The sequence below is a fragment of the Tachyglossus aculeatus genome, chromosome 1 (genome assembly GCF_015852505.1).
Source record: "Tachyglossus aculeatus isolate mTacAcu1 chromosome 1, mTacAcu1.pri, whole genome shotgun sequence".
NCBI lineage: Eukaryota > Metazoa > Chordata > Mammalia > Monotremata > Tachyglossidae > Tachyglossus > Tachyglossus aculeatus.
The window spans coordinates 13,722,471-13,739,248 of NC_052066.1; the positions used below are offsets into that span (position 1 = coordinate 13,722,471).

At 45.9% G+C, this 16,778-nt stretch overlaps 1 non-coding gene across 1 annotated transcript; it reads left to right on the plus strand.

Moving 5' to 3' along the window:
* Positions 1-16,271: 16,271 nt before the first annotated feature.
* On the plus strand, positions 16,272-16,378 carry LOC119938191. The gene has a single exon (XR_005454366.1). It is a non-coding gene; the product is annotated as a U6 spliceosomal RNA (small nuclear RNA).
* Positions 16,379-16,778: the final 400 nt, after the last annotated feature.

A 16,778-nucleotide genomic window follows, 5' to 3' on the forward strand; every position in this document is an offset into this window, starting at 1 on the left:
ACATATCAAAACAAGTAAACATGCATCAATATAAATAAATAGAATTATAGATATACACATATATACATAAGTGCTGTGAGGCGGGGGGAGCAGGCAGGGTCCAGGGGAAAGAGCCCATGCCTAGGAGTCAAGGGACCTGGGCTCCAATCCCATCTCCTCCATTTGCTTGCCTGCCCTATGACCTTGAGCAAGTCTCTCGGCTGCTCTGGGCCTCAGTTTCCTCAAATAAAATGGGGATTAAGTCCCACTCCTTCCTACTGAGACTATGCACCCCATGTGGGACAGGTACTGCATCCAACCAAATAAACCTACATCTAACCCCAGTGCCCAGAATGGTGCGTGTGATGTAGTAAGCACTTAATAAACAACATTAAAAAAAAAGAAAAGAAAGAATCAAGTTAGCTGAAGGTAACAGTCATGAGTGAATAATTGGATTTCTTTGGTAGTAAGCCAACGAGCAGACCTTTCCTTATTTAGTTAAACGGCAGATGATCTTTTAAATGATCCCTGCATTTATTTTTATTTCCCTTCCTCTTAAGTAGCATGCATTTCTAATGGAGTCCACAGATCATCACCATAATATAGTATTTATTATGCACTCAGGTATAGTTTTGCTATCTCAAAACAAATCAAATGGACCATCTTGTCCTCAGAGAGCTACCCAATGAAAAACACTCTATTAACATGTCCTCACAGCAGACTCTATTTGGGCAGAAATCCAAAACATCCTAAGATAGGAAGATGGTGTTTGGATAATGTTTGGAAGATGGTGTTTTCCCCCTGGCCTGGAATGCCCTCCCACCCCACATCCGCCAAGCTAGCTCTCTTCCTCCCTTCAAGGTCCTACTGAGAGCTCACCTCCTCCAGGAGGCCTTCCCAGACTGAGCCCCCTCCTTCCTCTCCCCCTCCTCCCTCCTCCATCCCTCCCACCTTACCTCCTTCCCTTCCCCACAGCACCTGTATATATGTTTGTACATATTTATTACTCTATTTATTTATTTTACTTGTACATATCTATTCTATTTATTTTATTTTGTTAATATGTATGGTTTTATTCTCTGTCTCCCCCTTCTAGACTGTGAGCCCACTGTTGAGTACAGACCGTCTCTATATGTTGCCAACTTGTACTTCCCAAGCGCTTAGTACAGTGCTCTGCACACAGTAAGCGCTCAATAAATATGATTGATTGATTGATAGTATTGGCTGGGAGTTTCCTGTGAGGGAGCACTAAGGACTTGGGTTTGGGTGTTTGTTTTTTTTTAATGGCATTTATTAAGAGCTTACTATGTGCAAAGCACTGTTCTAAGCGCTGGGGAGGTTACAAGGTGATCGGGTTGTCCCACGGGGGGCTCAGAGTCAATCCCCATTTTTCAGATGAGGGAACTGAGGCACGGAGAAGTGAAGTGACTTGCCCAAAGTCACACAGCTGAAAAGTGGCAGAGCCGGGATTTGAACCCATGACCTCTGACTCCAAAGCCGGGGCTCTTTCCATTGAGCCACGCTGCTTCCCCGTTTGTTGACTACAATGTAATTGTTAGACATGTTCCCTGTTCTAAGCACTTAAGAGAGTACATTACAATAAAATTAGCAAACACATCCCCTGCCCCTAGTGATCTTATTTCTTTATTCTGCTAACTTACTGTGGGCAAGGAATGTATCTGTTTATTGTTGTGCTGCACTCTCCCAAGCACTTAGTGTTGTGCTCTGCACAAAGTAAGAACTCGATAAATACAATTGAACGAATGGATGAGCTTACAGTCAAGAGAAATAAAAAGTTTTTGACCAGTGTTTTTTTTCAGAACTTGGGACAGAGACTGAGAAGGGTCTAGAAGCCTTTGCACTGGGCTCTTTTGTCTCCATAATCAAATAATATTTGTTGAGCACTTCCTGCATGCAGAGAATCATGCTAAGCACTTGGGAGAGTACACACAATAGATTTCGTAGATATGTTCCCCGCCCAAAAGGAACTAATATTCTAGAAAGAGGGAGAGGCATGGACATAAATTACCCATATGTACATAAGTTCTGTGGGGCTCAGAGTAAGGTGAATAAATAATAATAACAATGATGGCATTTATTAAGTGCTTACTATGTGCAAAACACCATCCTGTCCCGCCATCGACCCCCAGCCCACGTCATGCCCTGGGCCTGGAATGCCCTCCTTCTGCCCATCTGCCAAGCTAGCTCTCTTCCTCCCTTCAAGGCCATACTGAGAGCTCACCTCCTCCAGGAGGCCTTCCCAGACTGAGCCCCTTCCTTCCTCTTCCCCTCGTCCCCCTCTCCATCCCCCCATCTTACCTCCTTCCCTTCCCCACAGCAACTGTATATACGTATATATGTTTGTACATATTTATTACTCTATTTATTTATTTATTTTACTTGTACATATCTATTCTATTTATTTTATTTTGTTAGTATGTTTGGTTTTGTCTCCCCCTTTTAGACTGTGAGCCCACTGTTGGGTAGGGACTGTCTCTATATGTTGCCAATTTGTACTTCCCAAGCGCTTAGTACAGTGCTCTGCACACAGTAAGCGCTCTATAAATACGATTGATGATGATGATGATGATTCTAAGCACTGGGGAGGTTATAAGGTGATTAGGTTGTCCCACGGGGGGCTCACAGTCTTAATCCCCATTTTACAGATGAGGTAACTGAGACACAGAGAAATTAAGTGACTTGCCCAAAGTTACACAGCTGACAATTGGAGGAGCTGGGATTTAAACCCATGAACTCTGACTCCAAAGCCCATGCTTTTTCCACTGAGTCATACTGCTTCTCAAATAAAGAATTCAGAACCAAGTTCAAGGATGATGCAGAAGGGAGGAGTAGGGGAATTTAAGGCCGAGTTGGGGAAGACCTCATGGAGGAGACGGGATTTTAGTAAGGTTTAGAGCAGAGGAACTAGATTTGAAACTAGTCTACATGAACTCCCCCTCCTCTTTCTCAGTCAATTAATCCGTGGTCTTTATTGAACACTTACTCTGGGCAGAGCACTGTATGATGCTTCCCTTTAAAGCAGGCACCTCTTCTGGGAAAGAGAGTCTATTATTTCCTTAATCCTACACTGCAAAAGTCTATCTGATTTAACTGTGTGCAATGGAAATGAGGGGATTAGCTTCAATTTACCCACAAACAAAGACCTGTTCTTGTGACTCCATTTCCGAGTGAAAAAGTGTGGCAGCAGCATACACGATTTCCTTTGTCTTTTATCCAAATAGTCCTTAACAACTGTGTGGTGTTTCAATTACATAACAATGCATTTGACAATTCTATAAGTGGAAATCCCAAAGCCAAACATGGATTTATCTCATAATCCCTCATGCTCCCCTGGCATGTTCTTGGCAGAAAGAATTAACTGACTTTTCTCATCTCTAGTAAAAATTCAATGCCTAGGACTTTCTTCCTCTGAAACTCATCAGGCAATGCTTAAAGAGGCATCGTGGCAAAAGAGGACAATGAAGGAGATTTACTCTCCCAAGTGCTAAAAACGGTGTTCTGCACATAATCCCAGCTCTGCCAATAATCCAGGCTCCACCAATTGTCAGCTGTGTGACCTTGGGCAAGTCACTTCACTTCTCTGGGCCTCAATTCCCTCATCTGTAAAATGGGGATTAAGACTGTGAGCCCCCCGTGAGACAACCTGATCACCTTGTAACCTCCCCAGCGCTTAGAACAGTGTTTTGCACATAGTAAGCGCTTCACAAATGCCATCATCATCATCACATAGTAAGCGCTTGATAAATACATTGATTGATTGAGAGTTGGGGCACGTGAGGCATGTAAATTAATTTGCAAAGTGGCCCCTCTGGAGCTGGTGAGGAGATGGTAGAACCCGGTGATCCTCCGCACTCTCTAGCCTCAGGAAAGGGTTGTTACTGACTGCGGAGCTCCTTCAGTCCTGGCAGGGTTGGTGGGGGAAATAATCAAGGTAAACCTTTGCCTCAGCATGGAATGTCAAACTACTTCGTACCAGAGCCACTCACAAAGATGGGGCTCACTTATAACTTCCCAAAGATAGCAGCATGGCTGTTTCAGGGCTCCTCCCCCGGATGCCTGTTTTGGGGACCTCTCCGAGGCAGCCATTTTTTTGTTTTTTATGGCATTTGATAAGAACTTACTATATGCCAGGCACTGTTCTAAATGATTCATTCATTAGTTCAATCATTTATTGAACGCTTACTGTGAGAACAGCACTGTAGTAAGCGCTTGGGAAGTACAAGCTGGCAACATATAGAAACGGTCCCTACCCAACAATGGAAATGATGACTTTTTAACCGCATTGATCGGGAGTCAAATCCCAAGTCAACAGCTTGGTAGGCAACTATACTAACCATGGACATTTCAGGGCTCCTCTCCAAGAGGGCATTTCAGGTATGCTCTCCAAGATGGCCATTTCGGGGTAGTTTTTTGATTTGGCCATTACAGGGCTCCTTTCAGAAAAACAGTGGTGTCCCGGCCGTCCCCAGATATGGGGGCAGGGGGGAAGGAAGCAATGAGTCAAGGAGGCTAAGCTCTCCGAACTGAGCTGTGCGGTCTGCGGGGTTGAGGGGCCTCCTTAGGGCCCAGTGCCATCAGGGACGGGCAGGCTGGGATAGTTGAGTTGTAAGTCAGTCAGCTAGTCAGTTGTATTTACTGAGCACTTGCTGTGTTCAGAGCACGGTATTAAGCACCGGCGAGAGAAGTAGTATGTCGTGGTTGTTCATTCATTCATTCACATTTATTGAGTGCTTACTGTGTGCAGAGCACTGTACTAAGAGATGGTCCCTACCTAACAGTGGAATTACAGTCTAGAAGGGGGAGACGGACAACAAGACAAAACATATTAACAAAATAAAATTAATAGAATAAATATGTACAAATAAAATAAATGTTAGAGCAAGGGCCTGGGAGTCAGAAGGTTGTGGGTTCTTATCCTGCTCTGCCACTTGTCTGCTGGGTGATCTTGGGCAGGTCACTTCACTTCTCTGGGCCTCATTTGCCCCATCTGTAAAATGGGAATTGAGATTGTGAGTCCCACATGGGACAGGGATTGTGTCCAACCTGATTTGCTTGTACCCACTCCAGTGCTTAGTACAGTGTCTGGCACCCAGTAAGTGCTTATTAAATGCCACAATTATTATTATTATCACAATGCAACTGGCACATTCCCTACCCACATTGAGCCTACAGTGGAATCACCAGAAGAATCACTGCTCTCCAAAATGCTGCAGCTGATGTTACTTGAGAAGCACCATAGCCTAGTGGATAATAATAGTAATAATAATGATGGCATTTATTAAGCACTTACTATGTGCAAAGCACTGTTCTAAGTGCTGGGGAGATTACAAGGTGATCAGGTTGTCCCACGGGGGGCTCACAGTATTCATCCCCATTTTACAGATGAGATAACTGAGGCACAGAGAAGTTAAGTGACTTGCCCAAAGTCACACAGCTGACAATTGGCAGAGACTGAGCCACACTAGAACACAGGCCTGGGAGTCAGATAGACCTGGGTTCTAAATCCTGCTCTACCACTTGTCGGCTGTGCGACCTTGGGCAAGTCATTTCTCTGGGCCTCAGTTACCTCATCTGTAAAATGGGGATTGAAACTGTGAACCCCATAAGGGGCAGGGACTGTGTCCAACCTGATTTGCTTGTATCCACCCCATCTCCTAGTACAGTGCCTGGCACATAGTAAGCACTTAAAAATCACAGTTGTTATTATTAAATACCATTGACTGATAGATTAAAGAGCCCCAGGCTCTTACCCTACCCTGCCGCTGGTCTGCTGTGTCACATGGCCTAGTGGAAAGACCCTGGGCTTGAGAGTGAGAGGTCATAGGTTCTAATCCCAGCTCCATCATTTGTCAGCTGTGGGACTTTGGGCAAGTCACTTCACCTCTCTGGGCCTCAGTTACCTCATCTGTAAAATGGGGATTAAGATTATGAGCCCCACATGGGACAGCTTGATTACCTTGTATCTGCTCCAGTGCTTAGAACAGTGCTTGGCACATAGTAAGCGCTTAACAAATACCATTATTATCATTACTATTATAAGTCATTACATTCTCTGTTCCTCTGTCACCTCCTCTGTAAAATGGAGATTAAAAAAAGCACTTAGTACCTTGCTAAACTCTTAGTACATTGCATTGCACACAGTAATCAATTAATCAATCATATTTATTGAGTGCTTACTGTGTGCAGAGCACTGTACTAAGCGCTTGGGAAGTACAAGTTGGCAACATATAAGCACTCAAATATGATCAAAAAGCTCTTTTCTCCCCCACTTCAATGGAAACCTCAAGTGGGACAGACACTAGCTCAATCCTGAGCATGTAAGGTGCGCTCAGTAATTAACGTGGTATTTCATTCATTCAATCATACTTATTGAGTGCTTACTTTGTGCAGAGCACTGTATAAGTCCTTACTATGTGTCAAGTGCTCTACCAAGTGCCGAGGAAGACCTAAGGTAAATATGCCTGACACGGTCCCTGTCCCTCATAGGATTCACTGTTAAGAGGCTGGGAGGAGAAGCATTTAATATCCATTTTACAGATGAGGGACTTTTCCAAGGTCACCCAGCAGACAAGTGGCAGAGCCAGGATTCAAATTTAAGTCTTCTGAATCCAAAACTTGTGGTCTTTCTTTGAGGCTTCAACTATCATCTCTATGCTGATGACATCCAAATCTACATCTCTGCCTCTGCTCTCTCTCCCTCCCTCCAGGCTCGCATCTCCTCCTGCCTTCAGGACATCTCCATCTGGATGTCTGCCCGCCACCTAAAACTCAACATGTCCAAGACTGAACTCCTTGTTTTCCCTCCCAAACCCTGCCCCCTCCCTGACTTTCCCATCACTGTTGATGGCACTACCATCCTTCCCGTCTCACAAACCTGCAACCTTGGTGTCATCCTCGACTCTGCTCTCTCATTCACCCCTCACATCCAAGCCGTCACCAAAACCTGCCGGTCTCAACTCCGCAACATTGCCAAGATCCACCCTTTCCCCTCCATCCAAACTGCTACCCTGCTTGTTCAAACTCTCATCCTATCCTGTCTGGATTACTGTATCAGCCTCCTCTCCGATCTCCCATCCTCCTGTCTCTTCAATCCATACTTCACACCGCTGCCCGGATTGTCTTTGTCCAGAAATGCTCTGGGCATGTTACTCCCCTCCTCAAAAATATCCAGTATCTACCAATCAACCTACGCATCAGGCAGAAACTCCACACTCTCGGCTTCAAGGCTCTCCATCACCTCGACCCCTCTTACCTCTCCTCCCCTCTCTCCTTCTACAGCCCAGCCCACACCCTCCACTCCTCTGCCGCTAATCTCTTCACCGTGCCTCATTCTCGCCTGTCCCGCTGTCGACCCCCGGCCCACGTCCTCCCCCTGGCCTGGAATGCCCTCCCTCCGCACATCCGCCAAGCTAGCTCTCTTCCTCCCTGCAAGGCCTTGAGAGCTCACCTCCTCCAGGAGGCCTTCCCAGACTGAGCCCCCTCCTTCCTTTCCCACTCCTCCCTCCCCCCACCCCCCCGCCTTACCTCCTTCCCTTCCCCACAGCACCTGTATATATGTTTGTACTTATTTATTACTCCATTTATTTATTTTATTTGTACATATTTATTCTATTAATTTTATTTTGTTAAGATGTTTTGTTTTGTTCTCTGTCTCCCCCTTCTAGATTGTGAGCCCACTGTTGGGTAGGGACCGTCTCTATATGTTGCCAACTTGTATTTCCCAAGCGCTTGGTACAGTGCTCTGCACATAGTAAGTGCTCAATAAATATGATTGAATGAATGAATGAGGCCATGTTCCTTCCCAATAAGCCTCAGAATTAATCGTTTAATTTATCATCACCTCTTTGGAAAAAGAGCCAACATGTCTTTCGGTCACCTCCAGGCTCGCAAACACTTCTTTCCTAAGCAGGCACACTGACAGTTATGGCATTTACACACACAGACAGGGGAAGGAGGGTTTTTGTTGAGAACACATCCGGTCGACCATGGAGAAGCCTGATTAGTGTTCTATCATTATGCAAAAGAGTTCTTCCTCCTCTGGAGATTCAAACTTGGATGCCGACAGAGTAAATGCGATTTGAGCCCAGTATCCTACTCTTGGCACTACCTAATTACTCATCTCGTGTCAGACTCCCCATTGGACCTACTGGGAGGGAGGTCTGAGGCAGACAAACCACGAGACAATCGTGGATCTGCATGTTCCCGGCTCCCCCCTCCCAAAGTTTTTGAGGGGGTGGGGGGTGTTCCTAATAAATGCAGTGCAATAGAGCGCAAGAAAGGTCAATATGAGAACAGATGTAAACACGATTATTAATCAGGACCTTCACACTTACCTTTGCTGTCTCCAACCTTCATGATAGCGCTGTTGAGATGATCTTGAGTTTCTCCTCTCAGAGGGTGGCTCACAAGGTTGGGGCCATGGGAGAATTATTCACATCCACGTTAGAGTCACTGGAACCAGCATGATCTAGAAAAGATATGTGCCATGGAGCCAGAGGACCTGAGTTCTAATCCAGGCTCTGCTGCTTATCTGCTGTGCAATCTTGGGCAAGTAACTGCTCTGAGACTCAGTTTCTTCATCTGTAAAATGGGGATGAAATAACCCTCTCCAACATACTCAGAATGTGACAGTGCCTGGGGCCAATTCAAATGCATTCTAGTTCTTTGGAATCAGATGTGCTTATTGCTCAGAAGTAGCCTAGCCTAGTGTCTGTATTCCCCTGTAGACTGTAAACTCGTTGTGGGCAGCGAATGTGTCCGTTATAATACAGTGTTCTCTTCCCAGCACTTAATATTGTGCTCAGCACATTGTAAGCACTCAATAAATATGATTGATTGACTAGTGGAAAGAGCACACTTTTAGGAGTCAGAAGACATGGGTTCTAACCCTGGGTATACCACATGTCTGCTGTGTGACCTTAGGCAATTCACTTCACTGTGCCCCCCACCCCCAACCCCGTACCTCAAAAATGATAATAATCATCATGGCATTTGTTAAGCACTTACTATGTGCAAAGCACTGTTCTAAGCGGTGGGAAGGATACAAGGTGATCATGTCCCATGTGGGGCTGTCTTAATCCCCATTTTACAGATGAGATAACTGAGGCACAGAGAAGTTAAGGGACTTGCCCAAAGTCACACAGCTGACCATCAGCAGAGCTGGAATTTGAACCCATGACCTCTGACTCCCAAGCCCGTGCTCTTTCCACTGAGCCACATTGCTTCTTATCTGTAAACTGGGGATTGAAACTATGAGCCTCATGTGGGACAGGAACATTTTCCAATCCCTTTATCTTGCATCAACCCCAGTGCTTAGTAAATAGTAAGCACTTAAATACCACAGTTATCATTATTATTAGGACAGAGCTTGGCCCATAGTAAATGCTTAACAAATATCCCACCTCATTTCATTATTATTCTCTCTCTCTCTCTCCCAGCTTCCCATACCCAAGAATCCTTTCAGCACCAGCAGTGACTCAGGTCCTTCCCGAAGGCAGCCTCAAAGGCAAGGACTGATCCAGACTTGTTCATAAAAAGAGGGAAAAGAATCAACAAATACAACAGCATCCTGATCCCCAAGTGACTTTTCCTGTTTTTCTCCAGGAGCTTTAGTACTTTCCTGCCACTATCCAGGCCAACTCAATCCCCTCAGAATGTCTTGGGGGACCTCAGGTTTCTGGTTTATCCTCTCCTGAGGCTTTCCTCAGGAGTTCTGGCTGCCAGGGAGAATAATAACAATCAATTAATAATTAATTGATTATGGTACTTGTTCATTCAATCATATTTATTGAGCACTTACGGTGTGCAGAATACTGTACTAAGCACTTGGGAAGTACAAGTCAGCAACATATAGAGATGGTCCCTACCCAACAATGGTCATACAGTCTAGAAGGGACTAGACTTGTTAAGCACTTAATGTGCCAAACAGTATTCTAAGTACCGGAATAGATGCAAATTAATCTGGTTAGACAGTCTTTGTCTCACAAAGGGCTCAAACTCTTAATCCCCATTTTACAGAGTAACTGAGACAAAGACAAGTGAAATGACTTGCTTAAGGTCACAGAGTAGACATGTGGTGGAGCCAGGATTAAAATCCAAGTCCTAACTCCCAGGCCCATGCTCTAGCCACCAAAACATACTGCTCCTCCAAAACTACTGTTCAGGTGCATGACTGTTTTTCCCAAGCAGGGGTAGCAGTATCCTCCCTCAAGAACCTTCACGTCTAAAACTCAGACTGAGGAACCTTCTCACCTGCATCCTGCCCCTCTCCCCTTCTCCCCACCCAAATCACTTGACACCCCATCTTATTTAACATGAAGCAGGGTTCTTAATCCCAAATAACTAGCCCCCTCCCCTTTTTGAAACCCTCCCCTGGGATTGGCTGGGCTCCAAATGGAATCTAGATGCCAGGCTGAACTCATCCAGTTTGATTTTATCCTCACCTGCTTCAAATATGTCTCCATCCCTGTTGATTTCCATGCTCTCTGCCAATGACAGCTGTTTCAGATTTTTTTAACTCTTTCCCCAGACTTCCTGTCCACCCCTCTGCCCATCATCTCTTCCCCCTAATGACCCGACCATGAAATCCATCAATAAAATTGAACCCATTAGATGTGGTCTCTCTAAAATCTCCCCTGTCCCACTTCAGTCCCTTCCTCCTCCACTCCCATCTTCGACTCTCCCATTCTTCCCAGTAGTATCTCTAAAGGGCATCTCCTGCATCCTCTCAAATTCTACTCCCTCCACCTGTATCTGACCCCATCCTTTCTCACCTTATCAAAGCCATTTCTCTACTCCCTTCTTCCCTCCCTGACTGCCATTTGTAACCACTCACACTCTAATGGCTCCTTCTCCACTGCTTGCAAACATGCTTGTGTTTCCCTCCTAACATTTCTCTCCAAACTCCTTGAGTGAGCTGTGATTGCACCCACTTCCATCACCCTCTTGGATGGTACAGTAGGCAGTGTGGCTTAGTGGATAGAGCATGACCCTGGGAGTCAGAATGTCCTGGGTTCTAATCCTGACCCTGCCACATACCTGCTGTGCATCCTTGGGTGAGTCACTTAATTTCTCTGGGCCTCAGTTACCTCATCTGTAAAATGGGGATTAAGAGTGAGAGCCTCATGTGGGACAGGGACTGTGTACCTTGCATTTACCTCTGCAATTGTAATTATTATTGTTATCCTCTCCTTAACCCCTTTCAATCTGGCTTCTGCCCCTTTCAATCAATCATATTTACATAGGGAAGCAGCATGGCATAGTCGATAAAGTTCGGCCCTGGGAGTCAGGTCATGGGTTCTAATCCCAGCTCTGCCACTTATCTGCTGTGTGGGCAAGTCACTTTACTTATCTGTGCTTCAGTTACCTCATCTCTAAAATGGGGATTGAGATTGGGGGCCCAGGTGGAACAAGGACTGTGACCAACCTGATTTACTTGTACCTACCCCAGCACTTAGTACAGTGCCTGATGCATAGTAAGCACTTAAATACCATAATTCTTCTTCTTATTGTTGTTATTTCCTTAACCCCCTTCCATCTGGCTTCTGCCTTCTTCACTCTACAGAAGCAGCTGTCTAAGGTCACCAAATGACCTCCCTTCTTGCCAAATCCAATGACCTGTGTTCCAAAGGAAACTTCCTTGACCTTTCTGCAGCAATGTGGATCACACCTTTTCTCCTGGGAATATCAGCCAACCTTGACTTCAATTATGCTGGATTTCCTCCTATATCTCGGGCTGCTGATTCTCAATCTCTTTTGTGAGCTCCTCTTCTGCTTCCCGCCTTCTAACTGTGGGAGTCCCTCGAGGCTCAGTTCTGGGTCCCCTTCTATTCTCCATCTACTCCTTGGAGAACTCATTTGCTTCCTCAGCTTCAACTACTATCTCTACATAGATGATATCCAAATGTACATCTCCATCCATGATCTCTGACCTTCTCTTTAGCCTTGCATTTCCTCCTGCCTCCTGGTCATCTCTGCCTGAATGGCCCTGAATGGCCTAAGAGCTCCTCATCTTTGCACAAAAACCCTGTCCTTCCCCTGACTTTCCTATCACTGTAAACAGTACCTGTCCCACCAGCCCATAACCTTGGCATTATCCTCAGATCCTCTCTCTTTGGGACAACCTGATTACCTTGTATACCCCCAACACTTGGAACAGTGCTTGGCACATAGTAAGCACTTAACAAATGCTATCATTATTATTATTATTTAACTCAGTCATTAAATACGTCATAAAATCCTGTCAGTTTTACCTTCACAACAGTTCTAGAATGCACCCTTTCTTATCCACTCCACTTCTGCTATGCTGATCCAAGTACTTATCCTATCCTGCCTAGAGAAGCAGCGTGGCTTAGTGACAAGAACATGGTCTTGTGAGTCAGAGGACAAAGGTTCTAATCCCTGCTCTACCATTTCTCAGCTGTGTGACTTTGAGCAAGTCACTTAACTTCTCTTGGCTTCAGTTACCTCATCTGTAAAATGGGGATGAAGCCTGTGAGCCCCACATGGGACAACTTGATTACCTTGTATTTACTCCAGTGCTTGGCACATAGTAAGTGCTTAACAAATGCCATCATTAATTAAGTAATTAATTGAGTTCTGTATCAGCCTCCTCGCTGACCTCCCTGTTTCCTCTTTCTCCTCTCTCCAGTTCACATTTCACTTTGCAGCCCAGATTATTGTTCTGAAAAAAATTGAGTCCAGATCTCCCTATTCCTCAAAAACTTTCAATGGTTGCCCATCCACTTCTGTATCAAATAGAAACACCTTACCATTAGCTTCAAAACACTCAGTAACACTCTCTCTCTTAATCTTGCAGTAACAATAATAATAACAATGGCATTTATTAAGCACTTACTCTGTGCAAAGCACTGTTCTAAGTGCTGGGGAGGTTACAAGGTGATCAGGTTGTCCTATGGGGGGCTCACAGTCTTAATCCTCATTTTACAGTTGACATAACTGAGGCACAAAGAAGTTGACTTCCCCAAAGTCACACAGCTGACAATTGTCGGTACAATCCAACCCACACACTTCACTCCTCAGTGGATCTTAATCTTGTCCGTCCTGCCGCTGACCCTTTGCTTATCCCCCTTGTACCTGGGTTTCCCTCCCCCTTCATATCCAACTCCCCACCACTCTCCCCAAATTCAAAACCCTCCTAAAATGACATCTCCTCCAAGAGGCCTTTCCTGACTAATGTCTGTCTCCCCCTGTAGACTGCAAGCTCTTTGTGAGCAGGGATCACATCTACCAACTCTGTTGTGCTTTACTTTCCAAACTGCTTAGTACAGTGCCCTGCACATGGTAAGTGCTATGGTATGGTATGAGAAGCAGCATGGCATAGTGGATACAGCATGGGCACGGGAGCCAGAAGGTCATGGGTTTCAATCCCAGCTCCGCCACTTGTCTGCTATGTGACCTCGGGCAAGTCACTTCACTTCTTTGGGCCTCAGTTACCTCATCTGTAAAATGGGGTTTGAGCCTGTGAGCCTCACGTGGGACAGGGACTGTGTCCAATCTGATTATCGGGACAACGTGATCACCTTGTAGCCCCCCCACCCCCAGCGCTTAGAACAGTGCTTTGCACATAGTAAGCATTTAACAAATGCCATCATTATTAACAGATACCATAATTATTACTATTATTATTAAGTGCTCAATAAATGCCACTGATTGATTGCTTGAGGGAGTCATCAGCTTAGCCCCTGGTATTTAAAAGTTATATTTGTTGAAAGCGAGCATGGTCTAGTGAAAATTAAGTGCTGGAGCCAGGATTAGAGCCCATGACCTCTGATTCCCAAGCCCATGCTCTTTCCAATAAGCCATGCTGCTTCTTATACCATACCATAGCACTTACCTTAAGTGTAAGAGAACAGCTATTGAGTCCTCATTTTATAGATGAGGAAACTGAGGCACAGAGAAGTTAGGTGACTTGGTGTGACCCGTCATCTGGGGACAAGTTCGTTCAGTAATCAGCGAGGTGAGAGAGAGAGGCTGGGGACAGAAAGCCTGAGTTTTATATAAAATTTATTCCGTGAGGCAAATTGAATTATTTAGTTGTTTAGGCGCAGTGGATTGAGCTTCCCTTTCAGGAAAAATGTAATCAATTGGCAATATTCGAGCTTCCCAAATGGGAGGAATGCAATCATATAACCGTATTTATGGAGCGCTTACTGTGTGCAGAGCACTGGGCCAAGTGCTTGGGAGAGTCCCCTTCTAGACTGTGAGCCCGCATATTTATTACTCTATTTCATTTGTACATATTCTATTTATTTTATTTTGCTAATATGTTTGGTTTTGTTGTCTGTTTCCCCCTTCTAGACTGTGAGCCCGTTGTTGGGTAGGGACCGTCTCTATAATAATAATAATAATAATGATGGCATTTATTAAGCGCTTACTATGTGCAAAGCACTGTTCTAAGCGCTGGGGAATTTACAAGGTGACCAGGTTGTCCCACGTGGGGCTCACCGTCTTAGTCCCCATTTTACAGAGGAGGTAACTGAGGCACAGAAGTGAAGTGAATTGCCCAAAGTCACACAGCTGACAAGTGGCAGAGCCGGGATTTGAACCGATGACCTCTGATTTCAAAGCCCGGGCTTTTTCCGCTGAGCCACGCTGCTTCCCAACTTCCCAAGCTCTGCCCACAGTAAGCACTCCATAAATATGACGGAATGAATGAATGAATGAAGCACTCTTCTAAGCGCTGGGGGGTTACAAGGTGATCAGGTTGCCCCACGCGGGGCTCACAGTCTTCATCCCCATTTTACAGTTGGAACTGAGGCCCAGAGAACTGAAGTGACTTGCCCAAATCAATCAATCATATTCATTGAGCGCTTACTGTGTGCAGAGCACTGTACTAAGCGCTTGGGAGGTACAAGTTGGCAACATATAGTGACAGTCCCTACCCAACAGTGTGCTCACAGTCTAGAAGGGGGAGACAGAGAACAAAACCAAAGATATTAACAAAATAAAATAAATAGAATAGATATGTACAAGTAAAATAAATAAATAAATAGAGTATTAAATATGTACAAACATATATACATATACACAGGTGCTGTGGGGAAGGGAAGGAGGTAAGACGGGGGGATGGAGAGGAGGATGAGGGGGAGAGGAAGGAGGGGGCTCAGTCTGGGAAGGCCTCATGGAGGAGGTGAGCTCTCAGTAGGGCCTTGAATGGAGGAAGAGAGCTAGCTTGGTGGATGTGCAGAGGGAGGGCATTCCAGGCCAGGGGGATGACGTGGGCCGGTGGTCGATGGCGGGACAGGCGAGAATGAGGCACGGTGAGGAGATTAGCGGCAGAGGAGCTGAGGGTGTGGGCTGGGTTGGATCCCGGAGGAGTTGCCGACTATATGTTGCCGACTTGTACTTCCCAAGCGCTTAGTACAGTGCTCTGCACACAGTAAGCACTCAATAAATATGATTGAATGAATGAATATGCTAATCACGCGTGGGTGAGGTGGCTAGCTCCCACCCATGTGTGCTTCGCACTCGGGAAGAATCCACTTACTTTCCCACATGGGAGGAATTCATTACATTACCCACGCACATGGTGGGCGGTTAGCTCTCACCATGTGCTCTCCCTACATGGGAGGAATCCACTCATGATTCCCATCCGCAGTGGGGCACCTGGGTCCCACACACGAGACACTCACCCATCCCGCGGCTCTTGCCTCAGTGTGTTGGTTTTAGTTGCAGAGCGGGCATCTGGCCTTTCGGGCAGAGAAAGACACGTGGGCTGCCGCTGCAGTGTGTCTCCGTGTTCTGCCCCAGAAGGTCAGAGGTGAAAGGCATTTATCACCTGTGCCCCAAGTCCATTCCAGCTTCAGGCCTCAGTCTATCCAATCTCTGCCCTCCCCTCTCCTCCATACCTAATTTGATTGGCACAGGGGCGAGGGACACTTTCTGTATTCCCTGCTTGGGCTGTCAATCTAGCAGATTTGGTTGTGGGGGCGGTATCCCACCCTTACTTCCGAGTTCCACCTGCTGGCTCAGGTGGTCACGAGATAGCTTTTGACCTTGAGATGGCCAGTACCCCAGGGTCACCTTGGGGCACTTGGCAAGTGGTGGAGCAAGGATTAGAACCCAGATCCTCTGACTCTGTAGGAATAATAATATTTATTAAAAGTATTTATTTTGTGCAGAACACTGTGCTAAGCGCTGAGAAAAAACATGCAGGTGGAAATTACAGACACTTCCCTCCAAGGGCTCACAGTCCATGACTCCCAAGCCAGTGGCTTTAAAAAAAAAATTTAATGGTATTTTTTAAAATCTTACTATATTCGGCAGCACATATACTAAAATTGGAATGATACGGAGAAGATTAGCATGGCCCCTGCGCAAGGATGACATGCAAATTCGTGAAGTGTTCCGTATTTTTACTTCACGCTGCTGCCCAGATCATTTTAGTGCAGAAACGCTCTGGGCATGTTACTCCCCTCCTCAAAAATCTCCAGTGGCTACCAGTCAGCCTACGCATCAGGCAAAAACTTCTCACTCTCGGCTTCAAGGCTCTCCATCACTTCGCCCCCTCCTACCTCACCTCCCTTCTTTCCTTCTACAGCCCAGCCCACACCTTCCGCTCCTCTGCCACTAACCTCCTTACTGGGCCTCATTCTCGCCTGTCCCGACATCAACCCCCGGCCCACATCCTTCCCCTGGCCTGGAATGCCCTCCCTCCACACATCCGCCAAGCTATCTCTCTTCCTCCCTTCAAAGCCCTTCTGAGAGCTCACCTCCTCCAGGAGGCCTTCCCAGACTGAGCCCCCTCCTTTCTCTCC